This window comes from Pleurodeles waltl, chromosome 4_2 (genome assembly GCF_031143425.1).
Source record: "Pleurodeles waltl isolate 20211129_DDA chromosome 4_2, aPleWal1.hap1.20221129, whole genome shotgun sequence".
Classification (NCBI taxonomy): Eukaryota; Metazoa; Chordata; class Amphibia; order Caudata; family Salamandridae; genus Pleurodeles; species Pleurodeles waltl.
Window position 1 is genome coordinate 802925817 of NC_090443.1, and position 15112 is coordinate 802940928.

Sequence of the window (15112 nt, forward strand, 5' to 3'; positions counted from 1 at the left end):
CAGCCGCCCCCCCCAAGTTCTCCTGACACTGTGCGATCTCCCTCAACAGATGGCCCTATGGTACAGGCTAGGCTCCCCTCCTGGTGTTCCCTCATGGAACCCTCCAGGACCTGGGACAGGATCTCGGGCACCTTGGACCTCAGCCCATCCCCATTCCCTCTCCTCAGAGACTGGACATGGGGTCCCTCACCCATCCCACTACACTGGGACCTACCTGGGACACTACAATCCTTCCCTACCTCACCTGGTTGGTAAATACCTAGACCACTCCTCTCCGGAGCCCACCCAAATGCCTCTTCAGACTCTCTGGTACTCACCAAGAGGTCTGCCTCCATTGTAAGCTCCCTGGGGTCAGAGAACTCACACTCCACCTGGTGTTGGCGTAGCTCTGGAAAATAAGGACTAGACATATGCTCTCCAGCAATTACATGACTCAGCCCTTTACATTAATTAACCAAAGTACCCTTCACCCAACCATCCAGTGACTCTGCTTTGAAAAAGCACCCCACATCACCCTCCTGAGACTGGTGAGACAGTACCTGACTGTCCCTGACACTCAACCCACACTCTTCTGGGATGTCTTCACACTCCATAACCAGGACTTCTACCTGGGGGGAACCCCTCTCCCCGTCACTCTCACCTAGAGTCAGTAGAGTGTCCCTCCCACCAGTAGGAATATGACTCCCCATGCCAGTTCCCCAATCCACCTCAGGGACCCTGTGCATCACTGGAGCTACCTCATACCCCTGAACCTCCTGGCGTGTGCTAACTCCCTCCTTCAAGTAGGGCACCACATCTCTGGGCATGTGCACTTCTTCAGCAGCACTAGATATATAATTGTTGCTGCCACCATTCCAGCTGGATTCAGCCCTCATGACTTCCAGCTCCTTCATTTTGAGCTCATAAGCCCAAATCCTCTTTTTGATCTCTAAGTCCCTCCTCCTTTCTTCCAACTCCTTCTCCCTTTGCATCGTCAACTCCTTGAACCGGCGAGCCCTCTCTGCCTGTCTGTCCTGTAACTCTTCAGGAGTCAGACCCTTGGATGACACCCTGCTACCCCTCCTGGGGACCCTCCCCCCACGCGTAACAGGTACCTCCACTACACCACTGTGTATCCTCTGCACTTCCCCACCCACATTCTCCTCCTCTTTGTGCCCTCCAGCCTTCTTGATTGTCACCCAGGCCCTCTGTGCCTTTTGCAGCTCCCCCTCCCTGGTGGAGCTCTCAGTGGGACAGTCAAGATCTTTAAGGAACTGTTTCAATTGAGCAACTGAGTACTCCTTCAGTTTCTCTATTTCAAACACCTCGAGCTGTTGCATCTCCAGATTGAGACATGGTGGTCACAAGTGCAAAGTTCCAAATGCAGAAAATAAGTTCCCAATGAAGTAAAAAGAATCAGTCAAGGGATCAGCAAAATCATGGAAGTAGAATAAAAAGAGTCCCAAAGATGAAAAATCGAAGATCACCAAACAAGTAGTATGTGGTCACGTAGTAGTCTGAACTCAAACAGTAGTGTACACTTAATTACTGTATGTCAAGTACAAATACAAGTCCAAATCCCAACCGCTGATCACCAATGTTAGAAATTGGGTCTTTGGTTGAAAGTCAGGTTACCCCCTGTTCAAGCAAGGACCCTCACTCTAGTCAGGGTAAAAGAGAATCACCCTCAGCTAACCCCTGCTTACCCCCTTGGCAGCTTGGCAGAGCAGTAGGCTTAACCTCAGAGTGCTAGGTGTAAAGTATTTGTACCAACACACACAGTAACTTCAGGAAAACACTACAAAATGACACAACACCGGTTTAGAAAAATAAGAAATATTTATCTAAACAAAACAAGACCAAAACGAGAAAAATCCGACATACACAAGTCAAGTTATGAATTTTTAAAGGTTAAACTCAAAAATAGCACTTAGAAACAAAAATGCTTCAATGAGATGTTAACACGGCGTTGTGACGGAGTCGTTCCCAACAAGCCGACACCAGCGGTGCCGGACATGGAGTCGTGTAGACCCCCAAGTACAGTACCTTTGGTGAAGAGTAAAAACAAGCCGATGCGCGAAGTCGGGAATCGCGGCGTCTGTGTGAAACGTTGAATCCGCGCACTTCGAGCGGCGTTGGTCACGACGTGGTGCGGTGACTTCCACGGAGTCGCGGACTTCAGCGGGGCTACTGCGGCATCGGGCCTGCGAAGAGCGTCGCGTTCCAGCGAAGGTCACGGCGTCAGGTGCAGGCGGGGTTACCAGATTCAGCAGCGGCGTCGGTCCAAAGTCGTCCGAAGTCGATTTGCTTGGATTCCACCAGCTTTCCTTTCAAGGGCCCAGGGACTGGATAGGGCACCACTTGTCAGGGCAGGTGTCTCTCCAGAGACTCCAGGTGCTGGCAGAGAGACGTCTTTGCTGTCCCTGAGACTTCAAACAACAGGAGGCAAGTTCTAAATCAAGCCCTTGGAGATTTCTTCACAAGATGGAAGGCACACAAAGTCCAGTCTTTGCCCTCTTACTCTGGCAGAAGCAGCACTGCAGGAAAGCTCCACAAAGCACAGTCACAGGCAGGGCAGCACTTCTTCCTCAGCTATCAGCTCTTCTCCAGGCAGAGGTTCCTCTTGGTTCCAGAAGTGTTTCTGAAGTCTGTAGATTTGGGTGCCCTTCTTATACCCATTTTAGTCTTTGAAGTCACCTTTCTTCAAAGGGGACTCACACCTACTTGTGAAATCCTGCCTTGCCCAGGCAACTCATCAGACACACAGCAGGGGGTTGGAGCCGGCATTGTCAGAGGCAGGCACAGTCCTTTCAGATGAGAGTGACCACTCCACCCCTCCCTCCTAGCAGAGATGGCTAATCAGGAAATGCAGGTTACACCCCAGCCCCCTTTGTGTCACTGTCTGGTGTGAGGTGAAAAACAACCCAACTGTCAAACTGACCCAGACAGGGAATCCACAAACACGGCAGAGTCACAGAATGGTTTAAGCAAGAAAATGCCCACTTTCTAAAAGTGGCATTTTCAAACGCACAATCTCAAAATAAACTTTACTAAAAGATGTATTTTTAAATTGCGAGTTCAGGGACCCCAAACTCCACATGTCCATCTACTCTCTAGGGGAATCTACACTTTAATCATATTTAAAGGTAGCCCCCATGTTATCCTATGAGAGAGACAGGCCTTGCAACAGTGAAAAACCAAATTGGCAGTATTTCACTGTCAGGACATATAAACTACATTACTATATGTCCCACCTTATCCATACACTGCACCCTGCCCTTGGGGCTACCTAGGGCCTACCTTAGGGGTGCCTTACATGTAAGAAAAGGGAAGGTTTAGGCCTGGCAAGTGGGTACACTTGCCAAGTCGAATTTACAGTGTAAAAATACACTTACAGACACTGCAGTGGCAGGTCTGAGACATGATTACAGAGTTACTTGTGTGGGTGGCACAACCAGTGCTGCAGGCCCACTAGTATCGTTTGATTTACAGGCCCTGGGCACCTCTAGTGCACTTTACTAGGGACTTAACAGTAAAACAAATATGCCAATCATGGAGAACCAATTACGTACACATTTTACACAGAGAGCATAGGCACTTTAGCACTGGTTAGCAGTGGTAAAGTGCTCAGAGTTGAAAAGCCAACAGCAACAGGTCAGAAAAAACTAGGAGGCAGGAGGCAAAAAGACTGGGGATGACCCTGCATAAGCAAAAGTCCAACAACCTCCTTTATTTTAAATCAGTTAATTCTCAAGGGAGGATATTTACCTCTGGCTTGGTAATGATTAACTGAGATGAGAACCCTTATGTTTTCATTCAAGAGGCACCTTCTGCCGTACCTGAAACCTACACAACTCAAAAGGCACTGGGCCATGGCCACACTTAGAATTCAGCTTCCATTAATCTTTGTAACAAAATAATAACAGTTTTTGAAAACAATTCACTGATTGGCCTAGCCAACAAGCTTTAGCTGCAAACAATAAAAGTCTGCATTTTAATGACAAATATCTTAAATATGTATTCTAACATTAAAATAATCAGACAAATTAAACATGCATGCAACAGAAGACATGAAGCCAAAAAGAGAACAAAGTTAGGCTGACTAGGCTTAGTGTCTCCCCCGACTGCCATCTAAACCATTTGTCCTACAACCCCGCCTTAGACATTTACAAAAAAAAGATTCAATGTTAACAATGTTAAAATGAATCGAATGCAAACAGTAGCCATAACACAGCTAGTAATAAAATACATTCTGTGCCTATCCAAGGACTAAATATGTGTTTATTCAAAAGGGATAACCGTATTGATGAAGCAGAAATTGAGTCTATGTGAATTGAATTACCTAATTATGTTAAGAGGTCCCAAGAAAAGGAGACTGAAGATCAAACAGATATGACAATTTTGGACATGTTGCTTTTTAGAATGCTTTAAAGACAAGAACTAACAGCATGTTACCTATTTAATGCGTTCTTTATCAGTAAATGTGATATATTTTGTCAAGAGGTTACATCAGGATCCATCTATTACAATAAAAATGCAAATAATGGGATTTGAGTAATAGGGGAACTGCGTTATTTGATCAATCGCATTTGGTAAACAAAGTGTGTCATCTGAATTACACCAATTTTATCTTCTTGACAACAGAAGAGCCAACATATTTTTGACAAAACTGATTTCACAGAAACACAAACGGACAAGTTACTTAGCTTCGGTAAAGCCTTATCTGTACAGACAATATCTAGTTGCAGATTCCTTACCTTAGAATTTCCCCAGCCATCAATCTGGGTTCGGAGATTTTTTGAGAGACGTACCCCTGTGCACGGTAAGGTGGCATCAATTGGCTCTGCATCTGTTGACGCAATGGTCCGCACCGGATATGATGTTGCTGGTCCCATATAGGCACCATCCCAGAGTGCTGACGTCAGATTTGTTCGCATCTTTCCACCCTAAAAGTGCAAAGCCATAAAGACCACTGACCACTTGTGCGTCTAAACTAGGGCCCTGCAAGGAGAGTCCGGTAAAATCAGTTGCACAGCAAGAATGATGGATGTGTAGTGAGTCCTAGTTTATTTTAAGGGGATACAGGAGTTTGCTTAGTCTTTGGCTTGTAGACTCGTGTCCTCGTCACCCAGTGACTTTTACCCTACTCAGCTTGCTCTGTTTTTAACGCATTTATTTGATTATTTCTTTTAAGATGGCTGCCTTAGTTTGACTTAGGCCCATGTTTTGATTTGCACTATCAGTGCCACCGTGCTAAGGTGTCAAGATCAGGCGACAAATACAAACTGTAGGTGTTCACTTTAGGTACTTTCCCTCTTCATGCTGTCAAGGGAATTGTTTATATTAATTATCGTCTCAAGCACGCCTTGTTATCTATTGTTTGGGAACAAACCTACGTCAGGGGTCGAAGTAGATCTGTATAAATACTCCTCACTTAATCAAATAGTCAGAGGGATTCCGACCAGATGCCATTGCTGCTATCGATGCGGCACATCGCCTTGACACTGACCAAGTCTTCGTGTCCCTGCAGAGTCTAAGCTCGAGACCTCATTCCAAGGTAACAAGGGTTGGGAGCTCTTCTCATGGACATGGCATTGGCAGATTGAGGTTTAACATACCTCTTCTAGGTTAGGGGTTAGGTCTACATGCTAGCGTAGTAGGACATATCACACAGCTCATGCTATTTCATGCTACTGCAAGATGGTGGTTGTCTTTGTATTAATGACTCTTTCCTTTACCATTCTGTTTCCTGCCCTGTTCATTATCCTAATCATTGCAGCCCATGCAACTTATCGCAGATTGTAGTTTTACTAAAATAAACCCTATTGAAACTTTACTGGAGCTTCTTTATTGCCTGTGTGTGACTGAGACATGTTGTTAATGTGAGAAAGGAGTCAACCACGACGCTCCCTGAGATGTCACACTTTTGAGTCCAAGTAAAGTCCGTAAAGGCTGCCACAAATCACCTTTGACTGCTTTGGGTTTTTAGTGAGGCATTGCTTGTGAGCCGGAAGGGTTGGGACGACAGTTGCGTTTTGTTGAAGGATTGGCATTGTCACCTACAAATATAAGTACTATCATCCTTAAACCAGCAGTCTTCCCTACAGCAAGAGTCCAACGACGACAGATGGGTCAGTAAGGAATCTGCAACTAGATATTGTCTCTACCAGATAAGGCGTTACCAAAGGTAAGTAACTTGTCTATCTGAGAGAGACATCTAGGTACAGATTCCTTACCTTAGAATAGATACCCAAGCAATATCATCCCAGGAGGGTGGTATGCAATCTAAAATGACACTAGAAAGTCCTGCAGGACACAGGGTTGTGGAATTCCTCTAGCCAGACTCCCAGGACATATTGTTTGGGGTCAATGACAACAGGTTTTCCTGTCTATTTTGTCCTTTGGACAAGTAGCCCCAAACCGCTGCAGCACAAACCCTTTAGCTGCCAGTTCAAATAACATTATGGATCAGGGAAGGGCACTGTCTGCAGTTAAGGTGATATTTGTGTTCTTATCTTAATGCTGCTTGAACGTGTATTTATGGTTCATTAATGCAAAACCTTTGTGATTAGGGTGAGCACTCCAAGGAAATGTTGTAAGCCCCAAGAATGCACTACTGACAGTGGTTCCTGTATAAAAATATATACAGAGGTGTGCAAAGTTTAACAATGATGCTGCTTATAATGCTCCCATAATTCTCTCTGATTAGATGAAATTATTTGCAGAATCTTGAAAGCAAGACTGATGATTCTCTGCTCTCAAAATAAATTGTTCACAAAAAAAGTAACTAGGAAAAAAACGTTTTGCTAAACGACTGTGAAATTTTAGGTACCATTTCTTTAAAGCATCATTTAGTACAACATGTTAATGCATGATAGTATTTAAAAACAATATTCATAATGGAAAAACAGGGTAACAGGTCTCAAAGGGTTATGCAAAACATGAAAATAAACAAGCATTGGCAAAGCCAAACGTTCTGATATTGGTGGTCAGCCTTTTAGCTTTGTCAATGTGTGTCTTGTTTTGAAATGGTTTTTGTACAACTGTTTAGCTGTGGGAGTTGCCAGGCCATCACCATTATAAAAAAGAAAAAAAGAAATTGGCATAAATAAAAATAATTTTTGCTCTCAAAAACTACATATTGCCAAACATATCCTGGCTCCGAATAAAACTACTTTGTGGGATGATATGCTCCTTGTGAAAGAGCAGAATGCCGCTGCTCACACTGAAGCCAGTCAATAGATAGATAGAAAAAGAGAGAGAATTTGAATAAAAACAAAAGGTCTTGGGTAATGCCAGACCTAATTACAGGCCCAATTCTTAAAGAAAGTCACAAAAGTGCACCCATGGAAGATGTCCTTGTATTAGTGCTAATTTATGGCTTTCATGAATTAAAAAGGATATATGTGGCACCAAAAGGAAAAGTGTTTTTTCTTTTTTTTTTTGTTTTACAGGCCAAACAGATTTTTAAAGCAAGCTGTCCTATGGACAAGTAGATATTTTAATAACTTCCACATCCGGGAGGACAGAATGGGCAAAATGCCCGTCCCTATGGACCTGACTGTCCAAGCAGTAGTGTTTAGTAAACATGTGCAGAGATGCCCACTTTGGCATCTGACAGATGGCCAGGAATAGAACTCCCTGTGCTAATACAGTGGCCACAGATTTAGCACTGGTAGAATGAGCACGCAAACCCTCAGGGGGTTGCTTCATAGCCAGTGCGTAGCACATTTTAATGCAGAGAATGACCCATCTGGAGATGGTTCTCTTCTGCACTTACAGACCTTTCTTCGCACCTATGTAACCAAACTATCCATCCGTAACTATTTTCTACGATCAAGGTAAAACGCCAATGCTTTTTTTGGGTCCAGGTGGTGGATGTTTCTTAGAAGCATGTGGGGGTGCATAAAAAGTAGGCAAGGTGATGGACTGGCCTACATGAAAGGGCGGAACCACTTTTGACAAAATGGAAGCCGTAGTGCGAAGCACCACTTTGTCAGGATAGATGGAAAGGTAGGGTGGCTTAGATGACAATGCCTGTAGATTCACTCACCCTGCGGGAAGATGTAATGGCCACAAGGAAGGCTGTTTTCAAAGTGAGAAGCCTGAAAGGACAATTGTGGAGAGGCTCAAAAGGAGAGTACATCAAGAACGCCAAACCTAAATTCAAATCCCACTGGGGAATAATAAACAGAAATGGAGGAAACATATGAGTATGGCCCTTAAGGAGCCTTTTTACAATAGAAGATTTAAACAAGGAAGATTGGCCAGGCAACCATAAAAATGCAGAAATGGCAGACAGATAACCTTTGAGACTGCACCTAGTAGAGACCTGCTGGCCCAAAGAAAGAGGTGCAGAAAGGGGGTCAACAGGCTTGTCTGTGCACCATGCCACAAAGTTTTTTCAACTACATATACTGTTTTAGTGGAAGGACACCTGGCTGGTAAGACTACGTTGCAGACTTTGGGCAGAAGGTCAAAACCTCTCAACTGCTGTGGCTTAATCTCCATGCAAGAAGGCTGGAGACTGGGCAAGTTTGGGTGGTGAACCCTCCCCAACTGTTGTATCAGAAGATCCTCCACTCTGGTTGGAGGATCGACGGCCATACTCAGTAGCTTGGGATACTAGACTCTTTGTACTCAGTCCGGAGCCACAAGGATTACTTGTGCCCAGTTGCTCTTAATCTTCTTGAGAATTCCAGGCAGAAGTGATATGGGCGGAAAGGCATCCAGGAGGCCTGAGTTCCACTCGAGAAGAAAAGTGTCACGAAAAGCACAGTCAATGTCAGCACGTTTGGCTCTGCCAATGGCTGAATATTTTAACGTTTTCCATAACCGCTTGAGTGTTGTTGCTCTGCTTTTCAATTATGAATATTTTTGGAAAATACCAACATGCATCAACACCTTTTTACTAAATGATGCTTTAAAGAAATGATACATACAATTTCACAATAGTTTAGCAAAAATAGTTGCCTCTGACCCAATCCTAGTCCCTTAGCCACCACTATAGATCTCAGGCAGTTCACTCCTAGATCTGGACCATGTCGGAGAGATTCCCCAGATGCTGCGCTCACTGGCACCGCAGGTCCCACTGCAGAGCCCACATGTGACACCTAGCATGTGTCACCGGCAGGAGGCCATGCGGCACAGCAGCCTCAAGAGTTATTTGTACCGAAATCCAGGATAGAGACTCAAACATCGGTATCATAGCCTGAATATCCTGAACTCGCCACTCAGGACGATAAGCCCAAAACTGCACTTTGTCCAGAATAGCTCAGATAAAAGGAAGTGTCTGAGAGGGAGTCAGGTATGACTTTGGCACATTTATAGAGAAACCCAATGAATGTAGGAGGTCCACCGTAGTCTGGAGGTGGGAGGCAACAGCCTGTGGTGAACCCACCTTAAACACCCAGTCGCCGAGATACCCGGAAGACTGAAACCCCTGATATGCACAGATGAGCTGCAACCATCACCATCACCTGGGTGAACACCCGAGGAGAGCTGGTAGGGCCAAAAGGGAGTACAGTGAACTTAAAGTGCTTATGGACTACCCTAAACCGCAAGTAACGTCTGTGGGCAGGCAGGAAGGGGATATGAAAATACGCTTCCTGCAAGTCCAATGCTACCGTCAAGCCTCCTGGGTCCAGGGCAGATAGAATCTGAACCAGAGGGAGCATTTTGAACATCTCCTTCTAGGCAAAGAGATTGCAGGACCGAACGTCTAGGAAAGGATGGAGGTCCTAGTACCAGAAGGTAGCAGGAATAGCGACCACAGCCTATTTCTAACACAGGAACCCTCCCTATGGCTCCCTTGGCCAAGAGAGCTGTAACTTCCTCTCGGAAAAGTGCCAAGTGATCCTCTGTCATCTAATTGTAGGATAGTGGCATGGGTGGAAGGGTAGTCTCAAAAGGGAGGTAGTAGCCCCTTGGGACTGTCTGAAAAACCCACCTATCTGAGGTGATGGATTGCCAGCGGAGCAGGTGATAGCGAATCCTGCCTCCGACTGGTCCTTGGTGAGGGAGAGTCACAGTAGGAAGGTTTGGAACAGCTACGGTGGGGGGGGGGGGGCAGAAATGGTGGGGGAGGGTGGACTGGGCAGACCATTGCCTCCCTGATCCACGAGGACGGTGGATCCCACGTCCCCAGCCAGACAGAGGTTGGGCAGCATGCTAGGCACAGTCGCTGGAGGTGAACGGACGTGGCTAGGTGTCTCTTTCATAGCCACAAAATGGGCAAAAAGCCGAGGGGCTGCTGCAAGGCCTAAGGACATAGCCGTAGCATGAGAATCCTTGAAGCGCTCGAGCACCAAGTCTGCTTTCTCTCTGAAGAGACAGATGTCATCAAAAGGCATGTCCATAAGATTAACCTGGACATCCCCCGAAAAGCCAAACATCCTCAACCAGGTGTGGCACCTCAAGTTCGTTGTTGAAGCAATCGCTCTACCCAGTGAGTAAGTCATGTTCAGTCCACATCAGATTGTGAACTTGGCTGTGTCTCTTCCCATCATCAACTGCTTAGGAGAGTACAGCCTGGTCCTCCGCCGAGACCTGTGGCAGCAGTTGCATAACTGTATCTGTCAGCGAGTGGGAATAATGGCCCAAAAGGCATGCGGTGTTCACGGACCTCAATGCCAGGCTGAAGGAAGAAAACATCTTATTCACCAAGTGCGTCAAGCCTCTTGGATTCCCTATCCGGGGGTGTGTAAGGGAAAGCACCGTGGGAGGTAGAGCCCTAGATGACCAGCTTTCAGGGTGGGGTGTTGCATCAGGAAACCTGGGTCACCCAGTGCACGGAGATGGTGGTGTGCAACTGTTCTGTTCACAGGAGTCCGTGTGCTGGGTTTGGACCAGGTACCCAGTAGGACATCTTTAAGGACTTCTTTAAAGAGAAGCAGGGTTTCAGAGGATTAAGCCCCAGACTGAAGCACTTCTGGAAAGAGCTTAGCCATGGCTGCCACCATAGGCAGCTTAAGGTACAGGACCTCGGCTGCTCTCTGGAACACCACAGAATATGAAGCTCCCTCCTCCGTAGACATGGTAGGGAGAGAGAGCATGCCAGTATTAGGTGAGGTATCCAGTCCACTGGCTTCACCCAGGCCCATACACCAGTCCATGGGGTCTTGGAGCTGGTATTTTGACCCCTCTCCTTCCTCACCGTAACCTAGCCCACAGTAGTAAGGCTCAGGATCATAGAGAACAAAGCCTCGGTCAGTGCTGAATTCAGGGTCGTACGATGCCGATCCGGCTCTGTGTCACCAATTAGGATGGGGCACCGGGCATGGGTGGCGCTGAGAGGGTTGACATCGGGGCCGGCCTAGATCCAGCAAGGGATCCATGGATGCCCCTCGAGCTGAGGCCAAAGCCCCTGGCGCAAAACCTAAAGGGGCCCCTTCTGACTCCAAGGGTCGAAGGCGCACCTGCGCAGTAGGACTACCCAAAAATGAAGCTCCTTGAATTGGGCAGTGGTTGCTCCAGCTCCCGGAAACTTGGGGAAGCGCAGAGTTAACCCTGATCCAGGTTCTGCAGAGGGAAGCCTAGATTGACAACACTCCCTCGACTTGTCAGCTGACGAAGTGAAGTTGAAGAATGCTTCGCTTTGTTCGATTTCTTCATGTGTCTCGACTTACCCGATCGTCCCGGGGAGGGGGGCTCTGCGACCGATCCCAAGATCTTCCTCTTGACTGAGACTTATGCTGAGGCGAGCAACGGGCACCAGAAGCTTAAGGGACTGCTCCCTCAAAGCTTTCGGATTCATAGCCTGGGACTCAGAGCATGACTTCAGGTCGGGGTTGCGTTCCTAACACCAAAGGTGCACAAGGTGCGCCTCTGTCATGGACATCCCTCGATGACAGGATACATAGGGCTTGAAACCAGTCTTGCAAGATTACATCCCTCGACGCTCCTGGAGTTAAATACTCAAAAAAAGTTTTGAAAAAGGTCAAAAAAGACCAGTCAAAAAATGACTGAGAGCTAGCTCTTTCTTTGGATCAGCGCTGGCTGGCACAGAAAGAAACAACTGATGTCAGCACCCCAGGGTAGTGCCTATATAGGAACCGTGCCTTCATATTCGGCACAAAGGACTGATCAACGCCACCTAACAGTGCATCAGGGTACTTCTTGAGAAAAATCTCAAGATCCAGACTGACACCTGGGGAAACTCTAAGGTAGAGAATCTGCAACTAGATGTTTCTATCTGATAAAAAGTGACTGAGAGGTAGCTCTTTCTTCGGATCAGCGCTGGTTGGTGTGGAAAGTAAAGAACGGATGTCGCTGTGCTGGGGTGGCACTTATATGGGACCTGTGATGTCATATCCTGCACAGACGACACCGCCGGACACGGAGCTGATCAATGCCACCTAACAGCACGCAGGGGTAGTGCTTGATAAAAATCTTCAGCTCCAGACTGATGCCTGGGGAAATTCTTAGGTAAGGAATCTACAATTACTTGTTTCTAGCAGATATTATTCTACTTGTATCTGTATGTAATGTAATTTCTGAGAAACGTTTGAGGATATAAGAGACAATGTGTATGGGACTTATAATCCAGACTATACACAAAATAGCACAAAAGCAGCAAACACGTGAAAACAGAATATGGTATGGGGAAAGAGTACCGGCATATCATAATTCAGAGCTGGAGTCTCAGCAAAAAAATAACTACAAAAAGACAAGATGCAGAGTGCCCGGAGTTGGTGGTATTCTGGCGCAGGTGTAAAACTGTTTTTGGAAGAGCCATTGTTTTTTAAAGTGTTACATTCTGAAGACACGAATACTTTGATCACAGACGATCTAGACATTTAAATGTACACAAAATAGGCTCTGCTTCCAGATAAATGCAGCTCAAAGACCTGTTCTTTGCTTGTGTAGACTGCCAAAACATTCACAAAAAGTTCTGTTAAAGCGCTGCCTAACAATGAGCGCCAGGTGTTTGTTCTTAGGGAGAATGGTTACAGACACCAATTGGCAATAACTGGGGAGGTTTCTCCATTCTGGTATCCTTGCAGATTGTCTGGCATGAATCAGTTGAGTTTGGAATTTGCAGACGTCCTGGTTCACATTTACCACCTCAGTGAAATAAAAAAATTAAACAAAATCCCACACCACTATTATGGTAAGATTTCAATGTCTCCTCAGCTTCAATTACACAAAGTTGAATATTGATATACTTTGGGACTTAAGGTATAGAACATCATCCAAATTACCAAGTACACTAATGCTGCCACTGAAATCCCAGTGCAACTAATGAGCTGAGCGACACAGGTACATCGCACTAGACAGAAGTGAGTCCTTTAGAATGGTCACTCTGGAAGACTAGGATTACTGAACGTCATTTTGTAAAAAAACAACATCATAGTGAGCAACGGAAAAAGATGAAAGGAAACAATAGGGAAACAGGTTATCACGCAGCAGTATCTGAGTAAACAGTACACAACGAAGCAATAGGAAAGCGACGAAGAAGAGACACTGAAATATGAAATACTGTTATGATTTCTTTGAAAACAAGAAGAATAAAGGTGAATGAAGTGAAAGTGTAGGAAGACATTCTTTCAGGATGTACTAAAGGAACTTCAAATCAATTGCATAGAAAGCATACTGGGCTACACAAAGCCCCTTCTGGGCATATTGTTGGAGATGGAACATATAGTATAAGAGTCGTACGCGGAGAAATACTACAAAGCATGAGGAAATGTTGTGAAAATCACCAAAACCAAACCCTATGGAGCAGTACAAGCAATAGTTTTCCTAAAAATAAAACCAGGGAAAGCATTTCCTCTTGGGTCACCAGGAATACATACATCATCATGAACCTTGCAACCTCTAAACTTTTTTTTTTTTTTTTTTCTTTTTTAACTATTGAATGGTCTTGGACAATCTCTGTTGCCCTGAAGAATAGCACAATGCTCCCTAATGCCACAAAAAACAAAGCCTCAGTACTGTCACAATTCACCTTCAGCCATATTGAGCCCATTCAGTCATAGGAAGCCGTCATACATAGCTGTAAAGTAATAAAAGTTACATCCAGGTTGACATCCTTTTTTAGCAGAACATGGATGTCTGGGGTGTACATGTTAAAGTAAACCCCAAAAGACAGGTTGAGCTGTACAAAAGGATAAACATAGACACAAAACTAAGGACAGCAAAAAGTTCTGTGGGACGCCACATAAAATTGGTCTCCACTAAGGATCATGGAGGAAGAGATATGGCCGACACTTGCCTGAGAAAAAAGGAGTTCTCAAGTTAGTAAGGGTCTACCTTACTAAATGTGAAGGTGAAGTTATACAACAGATCAGAAATACACACACCCCTCAAAATCAATAAATGTACTGCTGATGTGTTTTTGAGGCTTTTAAGGACCAAAGCCTGTTAGAACAAAGTGTCTAGTCCATTTTTAAAACCAAACAAGATACCTTTTTTCTGGTTCCCAGTCCAACCCTCACTAGTAATGTGGATCAAGGTAGTAAACACATCTAACCAGCCATCAAGCGCCTGCCATTTCTGAAATGGTACAAGCATTAACAGTTCTACGTGTTTTGGTGTGTTGTGGTTAAACGCCAGGCCCTTCTTCATTGTTAAATATAATTAATTTATGACCAGCAAGCAGCTAAAATTTGCCTCTTTGAATTTTAGGCCCTTCATTGTCTCAATCTTCTCTATGTTAACAGGCAGGAAACAGTCAAAATGTTCTGCCATGTAACATAAGCCACAAACACATAGCAACTGGTTGAAAAATGGCTTCTAACATTACTTCTCTTTCGTAATGATAACAGTAATGACTTGTTTTGTAAGGAGTGTTTTTACTCCCACCTGGTTTATCCAAATGCTATGACAATTCAATTAGATTTAACATAGTTCAAAGTTACTGATCTGGAAAGGATGAACAGCCAAGTTGCCCCTAGAACGGTAACCTGTGACCTGCAGTTTGCATACTAATTTGTTGGTCCATCACCACACTTCATTTCTATTTTACTTGTCGTCAGTATATTTGGAAATTAGGTGATAAAGAATAGAGGCCCAATTTCGAGGGCAGTAAGCAAGGAGATTCAACAATGATGTCGGACAGAGAAGGGGGAATATAGAGGCGAGGGACCGATCAGAGACTAACTGGAATATCACATAGTATTCCTGTACCCAA

At 45.1% G+C, this 15112-nt stretch overlaps 1 protein-coding gene across 3 annotated transcripts in view; it reads right to left on the reverse strand.

The window, feature by feature from the left end:
* LOC138293309 (methylcrotonoyl-CoA carboxylase beta chain, mitochondrial-like) overlaps positions 1-15112 on the reverse strand; it is a 249102-nt gene that overhangs the window by 167271 nt on the left and 66719 nt on the right. The gene's annotated exons all lie outside the window — the stretch shown is intronic.